Source organism: Humulus lupulus, chromosome 2, assembly GCF_963169125.1.
Source record: "Humulus lupulus chromosome 2, drHumLupu1.1, whole genome shotgun sequence".
Classification (NCBI taxonomy): domain Eukaryota; kingdom Viridiplantae; phylum Streptophyta; class Magnoliopsida; order Rosales; family Cannabaceae; genus Humulus; species Humulus lupulus.
In genome coordinates this window covers 216,009,891-216,017,697 of record NC_084794.1, presented here as the reverse complement: position 1 = coordinate 216,017,697, position 7,807 = coordinate 216,009,891, and the positions used below count along the sequence as shown (strand labels likewise).

Sequence of the window (7,807 nt, the reverse complement as noted above, 5' to 3'; positions counted from 1 at the left end):
TGATTTTACATTAATTTAGTTGAAAAGTCCCTGTGGAGACGAACTTTGATACATTATCACTGTATTACTTGTTTGTGACTGTGTATACTTGCGCATATTTTAATTGTTAGAAAATTCACAACAAGTTTTTGGCGCCGTTGCCGGGGACTTTAAAATTAAATTCTGTTTTATCAACTATTTTACAGTTTATTTTCATTGTTTTTGACCTTGTTGGTTCGGGTTGTGCAAACTCAGGTACCTACAGTGTATGAACCAGCAAGAGGACAGTGAACTTGCTCCTATTGACCCCGAGATCGAACGCACTTTCAGAAAAAGGAGAAAAGATCAAAAGGCTAAAAGCCGAGGCACTATGGCTGAACGTGTTGATGATGAGGGGGATGGCCAGCAAGTTACTAATCCCATTGTTTTGGCGGATGACAGAGCCAGAGCAATACGGGAATACGCTGCCCCCATGTTTAATGAGTTAAATCCAGGCATTGTGAGGCCAGAAATACAAGCAGCTCAATTCGAGCTCAAGCCAGTGATGTTTCAAATGCTCCAAACTGTGGGGCAGTTCAGCGGGATGCCAACGGAGGATCCTCATCTCCATCTTCGTTCATTCTTGGAGGTGAGCGATTCCTTTAAGCTTCAAGGAGTGAGTGAAGAAGCATTGAGGCTGAAGCTATTTCCATTCTCATTACGAGACCGAGCTAGATCATGGCTCAACACTTTGCCTCCTGATTCCGTCACAAATTGGAATGATCTTGCTGAAAAGTTTCTGCGCAAATATTTCCCTCCTACCAGAAATGCAAAATTTCGAAGTGAAATCATGTCATTCCAGCAGCTTGAAGATGAATCAACCAGTGATGCATGGGAGAGATTTAAGGAGCTTTTGCGGAAGTGCCCACACCACGGTATCCCACACTGTATACAGATGGAGACTTTCTATAATGGCCTCAATGCAGCTTCTAGAATGGTGTTAGATGCCTCGGCCAATGGTGCTATCTTGTCCAAGTCTTATAATGAAGCATTCGAAATTTTGGAGAGAATTGCAAGCAACAATTATCAATGGTCCAACACGAGAGCTCCGCAAAGTAGAAAAGTGGCAGGGGTTCTTGAAGTAGATGCATTAACTGCTTTGACAGCCCAAATGGCTTCCATGACTAATATTCTGAAAAACATGAGTTTGGGGAACAACATTCAGCCAGCTGCTGCTATTCAAAGTGGAGACATTTCCTGTGTATATTGTGGAGATGGGCACATGTTTGAGAATTGCCCTTCCAACCCAGCAGCAGTTTGTTATGTGGGAAACCAGAATTTTAACCGAAACAGTGGCCCATACTCAAATTCGTACAACCCAGCTTGGAGGCAACATCCGAATCTATCTTGGGGGGGTCAAGGAGCAAGTTCCAGCAGTGTATCAGCACAAGGGAAGCAAGCTTATCCACCAGGTTTTTCTCAGCAGCCAAGGGGTCCACAAACGCAACACCCTCAAGGCTCTCAATCCAATTCTTTGGAGAGTCTAATGAGGGACTATATGGCAAAGAATGATGCAGTGATACAAAGTCAGGCAGCATCCCTTCGTAATCTTGAAATGCAGCTGGGACAATTAGCCAATGATCTGAAAAATAGGCCCCAAGGTTCCTTGCCTAGTGACACCGAGAATCCAAGGAGGGATGGCAAAGAACAATGCAAGGCAATCACGCTACGGAGTGGAAAAATTCTGGAAAATTCTGAGGAGAAAATAAGAGGCAGTGGGGAGCCCACTTCAATCCAAACTGAAGGAGAATCTAGTAAAAAACCAGCAAAAGAAGTTACTGAAACTGGCCCAGTTGATACAGCATCGGGTCAGCAATCTGTTCCAGTGGAATCTGTACCAAAGCCGCCCCTACCATTTCCTCAGCGATTTCGCAAACAGCAGCAAGATGGGCAGTTCAGGAAGTTTCTGGATGTGTTAAAAAAGCTCCACATCAATATTCCCTTAGTGGAAGCATTGGAACAAATGCCAAACTACGTCAAGTTTTTAAAAGATATTTTGACGAAAAAAAGAAGATTGGGAGAGTTTGAGACTGTTGCTCTTACAGAAGGTTGCAGCGCCATGTTGAAGAGTAAAATCCCTCCGAAATTGAAGGATCCTGGTAGTTTTACAATCCCTTGTTCAATTGGTGGAAGAGATGTGGGAAGAGCTCTATGTGACTTAGGTGCTAGTATTAATCTAATGCCTATGTCAATTTTCAAAAAGCTAGGCATTGGGGAAGCTAGGCCAACCACAGTTACTTTGCAATTGGCGGATCTTTCTATGGCGCACCCAGAAGGAAAAATTGAAGATGTTCTAGTGCAAGTTGATAAGTTCATTTTTCCGGCCGATTTCATCATTCTTGATTATGAAGTGGATAGAGATGTTCCAATTATCTTGGGTAGGCCATTTCTAGCTACTGGGAGGACCTTGATTGACGTGGAAAAAGGGGAGCTCACAATGAGAGCTCAAGAAGAACAAGTAATTTTCAAGGTATTCAATCATATACGTTCTCCAGATGAAGTAGGAGATTGTTTGGCCATCACTGTCAAGAACACTAATATGGAGGAAGAGGTACCCACAAGGTATAGCAAGAAAGTGAGGATGAGGCTATCTCTTAAAGAATTTGAGAGCAACAATGAGCTAGGGGCAAGTATAAACAAGGCATCGTCTCATTTGCAAGAGCCACGTAGAAAGAAGAAAAAGAAGTGTGGTAGGAAAGCTCATTCCCAAAGGTTTGAAGTGGGGCAGCGGGTGTATTTCTCTAATTCTAAAATGAAAGCAAGTTCCAGATAGCCAGCATCAAGTTTCTCTGATTCCTTCTTGATAATTAAAGTCTTTTCGTGTGGTGCATTGGACTTGCGTGATGAAATTTCAGGAAGAGAGTTTAAAGTGAATGGCCAGCGGCTGAAACACTATTGGGGAGGCGAGGTCAACCGAGAAAAGACCTCGATCTCCTTGAAGGATGCTTGAAAATTGTAACTTGGGGTGCCTCATAAAAAGAAAAGAGAGAAAAGAAACAGAAACAGAAAAGAGTGAGGCAAAATCAAAGGCACCCCATAATATAAAAAAAAAAATAGAGAGAAAATAAAGAAAAAAACAAATAGAAAAAAAAAATATATATATATATAGTAGCTGTAAATAAAGTGTTCTGTTTAAATCTGAGAAGGTGTTATTTTCTGTGCAGGAAGGTCATGGAAAGGTTACAGTGGAGTTCTAGTCTGGGCAGAGGAATTAAGTTTGGGGTGGAGAGTTGTTGCCCAGTTGCTATAGCAACCAGTCAGCAACACTGGGCAGCAAACATTTAGGCTAGGTCCAAAAAGAAATTGACGTTGTTTTCGTATCGGGGTTTTACAAAAGTTTGATTGGTCGATTGGTTGGGATTTGCCCAGTTGTTACAGCATTCATTTAGCACTCTGGGCAGCAATCGCAAGAGGAATCCGAGTGAAGGGGGTTCCCTTTCCTATTAACTATTTTTAGTTTCTGTTCTGTGTTATGTTGTTTTAGTTTTTATGTTCTGTTTAGGTTCTGTTGTTAGATTTATGTTTCTGTGTTGTCTTGTTGTTGTTTGTGTGTTTTAGTGTGTCATTGAGAGATTTAAAATATATTCCTATGGCCTAGTGTTCTGCTCGATGATGATACTTTCCATTCATTCCATGCATGTTGCTGCCTGGTTTTATATGTTGCCTCTGCTTGTTAAGTTGCGGGATATCATGGATGTTTCCTTTTAGTCTCTCCTCAATAGTTTTATACTTTTGTTTTCCCACCATACTTTGAATTTTTCAAATGACTGCTGCATATGTAATATTAGCATCTAGAATTGGTTAGTGCATTTCCTTGAGGCGAAATCCTAGCTAGACTTATCCCTTAGAAATGATTTAGGCCATCTTTGGACGCTTGAGCCTTTCTAGCCTCCCTTATACGAATATTTTCCCTTAGTCACCCAATTTTTGAGCCGATTAGCCTATTTTTGTGTTCAACCCGATCATGCATACCCATTACCCCTACAATACACTTTCCATACATGTCCCAACTTAATTGCTCTCACTTGTCAGAAATTGATTTTCATGCTAAGTTTGGGGTGAGTGTGGTGAGTGTAGCTTGTGGCGAGCTAATTCATGATTACCATTTTAGCCACATTGGGGACAATGTTGGGTTGTAAGTTTGGGGTGGGGAATTAGCTCACAAGGCGTACCATTATATACTATCAAGCATATTCTCTTGCTATCTATCATATAATTGTATTATAGTGTTATCTTTCTTGTTTTGAATATGTTTAGTCAAAAAAAAAAAAAAAACAAAATTTACAGTAAATGAAATATCAGAAAAAAAAAGAGAGAAAAAGAAAAACAAAGAAAAAGAAAGAAAAAAAAAAAAAGAGATAAGAATAAAAATAGCAAGAGAATTATATTACAACAACATGTCTTTGTGAGTAGAAAACGTTTAGGGAAGTAATTCAAGAGAGATAAATCATGAGGGAGAGGCTCGGTTTTTGACAAGTGAGGTGGTTAGGTTTAAGCTAGTAAAAGACATCCTTTACCATACCCTAGCCCAAGCCTTACATTACAAGCTTAGTAAAGTCCTATTGATTGAGGGGATAAGTTTAGACTACATTAGTGGAGAGGAGTGCACTAATTCAACTTATGGAGCTATAATGAATGAAAAAATCAAAGGGTAGTTGTAGAGAAATTCAAGGTTAGGTGGGATGCACTTGTATACACTATTGATTAAGTGACTTTGGGGAGATATTAGTGATATCCAGTGAGCTAAATTTGAGAAGGGCAGCATATACGGTTAAGGCAGAAACACTTCGCTATTCCACTTAATTCCATTTTTCTGAGAGCATCATGTTCACTAGGCCATTTTGAATCTTTTGGATCTCTCATCTGTTAAGTTGTGTATTTTATTTTGTTTATTGTGTTTATTTTTGTGTCATCATTACTCGAGGACGAGCAATAGGCTAAGTTTGGGGTGTTGATAACTCTAGGATTTAGAGTTATTTTCACATCTTTAAACTTAATTTTTGAACCAAACAAAAGAGTAATGAGTTTTTATTTCTTGTAATTGTGTTCAATTTAGTGTGTCTGTGTAGCTAGGGACCTTGTGTTTGCATTGTCATATTTTTCAGTGTTTTTTATGTAAATTTCTGTGTTGTATTAATCAGGAAAGGAAACTTGCAAAATTTGAGAAAGGGAACTTTGGAATCAAAAAGGGAGCAACGAATTCTGAAAGGGGCTTGATGCTGCCTTAATGCTGTAGCATCACCGTAGCATCGGGCAGAGCCAGGAAGGAAACGTGACAACTGCGAGCTGGACTTAATGAGGCATAAGTGGCACTGAGGTGGCGAGAGTATTGTACAATTAAGTCAGCTAGGTGATGTGGCACGTGGAGGACAAGGTGGGAATTGACTTGCTAATTAGGGTAAACCAAGTACCCTAAAAAGAGAGAGTACCATCCGAAAAAGGGGCAGCCCCCATTCTTGGAGACAGCTGATTTTCATTGACCATTTTAGAAAGAGAGAGAACTTCTGGCTAAGTACAGAGGAGGTTTCAGGGAGAAGATTTGAGAAGAGTACGACCAAAAGAGAAGAAAGAAGGCTGATGCCATAAGGGGGATTTGAGCTCACAACTCATTCGTCCTACACCATCTCTTTCTTTTTGTATTAATTTCATCTAATTTCTGCAAACTCCATGGATTACTTCTGTATTATTTTCATGTTTAAGTTTGCAACTATGAACTAATTTCTTAAGGGTTAGGGTGATTATGAACCCTCAAGTATGAACTCAATATACAAATGCAATGGCTAAGTGATTATGTCTTTGTTCAATTGAATGTGCTTTACTGTTATTGAATGTTAATTATTGGCCATTTTTAGCATGTGCTAAGCTAGATCTAACTTGGAAGAGGGAAGTCTAGCTGAACCCATTCAATTGATGCAAGAGATTCATCTAGTTTTAGGTGATTGTGAGTAGTAGAATAGGAATGTTTTGCTACCTTGCATAACGTCAGATTTGATGCTTAATTGAATGTTTATAATCTGGTTTCATGCAGGAATGTATAGAAAGGGAGTATAGACATTAGATTGCACGTTTTGGGAAAAACTTGCTGGGTTTTACGAAATTTGTTAACACTGTCACAATTGCTAACCCATTGCTGTAACAACTGGAACGAACCGAGGGGAATTAATCACCCGAACCCATTTTTCTTATATCTGAAAACCACCCAGTATTTTGTCATTTTAATCTCTGATTTTTGGTTTAATTCCTTTGTTTGTCTAAAATTATTTTCAGAGTTAATTACCCACTCTTTCCTTTGTTTTGGTTACTATTTTATAAGTTGTTTTTGGTTGATTTTACATTAATTTAGTTGAAAAGTCCCTGTGGAGACGAACTTTGATACATTATCACTGTATTACTTGTTTGTGACTGTGTATACTTGCGCATATTTTAATTGTTAGAAAATTCACAACATGAGTCTTGTGCCTTTCCATTTTGAGCTCTTAAGCTCATATTTTGTGGTGTTTTAGAAAAATGGCAAAATGACCATTCACTAAAATAGCTAGGTTAATATTAATAATAAGATTTGATTTTTCAAAATCATATTTTATTATTAATATTTCAAATTTATTTTGTAGACCCCATTTGTAATTTAATTTCTTTTTAGTCATTTTCTCCTTCTATAAATATGGACTCTTCTTTCACATTTGGTATGTAATTTTTAGAGTAAATAAACTATAGCAAAATTTCTACTCACTTTCTTCTCATATTTTCTTCTTAGAATTTTGTGAGAATCATGAGCATAATGGCCTAATCTTCATAGGAAGATTAAGGATGATTCATTATGCTAGTGATGTTATTTTGCTACTTTGATTTACTATGTTCTTAATATAATGTATTTGAGTTATTTATCCTTATGTTCTTTCATCCTCATCTCTATTTTGTTATCTTTATTTACTTGCACTAATAGTATATATGATTAGTCAAGCTCTTTCTATGTGATTCTAATTAGTAAAAGTAATATTGATACATAATTTTATGTCCAATCTTCTATTTCATTATTGCCCTTGGGTATTTTGTCATTTTTAGATTTTTCATAAGATTAACATTGTGCTCCTAAAGTAAAGAACTTTATAACTCAAATGAACTTTTGTTAAAAAAGAATATGGACTTTAATGTTAGATTTTCCAAGTAAATGTTGGGATGTGAGCTATTTACTTGTGTATTTTTGTAAATTAAGAAACTAAGTAACCAAACAAGCATATGGATGATTCTTAAAACCTTTCTATTTCTTAAACTCTTAATTACACCTTACTTTTATTTCACTTGTCTCATTTTATCATTTCATCAAAAAGTCAACACCAAAATCTCAAATCTCTTTTCATTTCCATTTTTATTTGTTTCATGTTACTAACTTTTTGTGTTATTTTTTTTACTAATCATTTGATTTAGGTTACCTCCTTGTGGATTGACCGCCCGATTTTACTACAACTACTGCTTAGTGGTAGTCACATTTTGGGCGTTAAACAACTCCCCATTCTTAGTATAGTGTTGCATAACCTTGTCTTCCAACCCTTAATTCTCACTAGGCAACTTCAAAATCAATTAGCATCTTCAAGATTGAAGATTCTTTTAATGAAATATTCATCCCAGCTACCATCATCTAACTTTAAATCAATGACATAAAGGTTTTGAGGAATGCAAGGCTTGTCATAAATTTTAAAACTAGAGGGTAAGGATCCAAGGGTCCTCAATGACCCTCGCCTAATTTCCTTTATCTACTCTTCATCTACAACCTTTCAAAATGATCTCATTT

The 7,807-nt window shown here is 37.5% G+C and overlaps 1 non-coding gene across 1 annotated transcript; it reads right to left on the bottom strand.

Annotated features, from left to right (window-relative positions):
• Nucleotides 1-790: 790 nt before the first annotated feature.
• LOC133820314 (small nucleolar RNA R71) lies at nucleotides 791-897 on the bottom strand. Its single transcript, XR_009886732.1, has one exon. It is a non-coding gene; the product is annotated as a small nucleolar RNA R71 (small nucleolar RNA).
• Nucleotides 898-7,807: the final 6,910 nt, after the last annotated feature.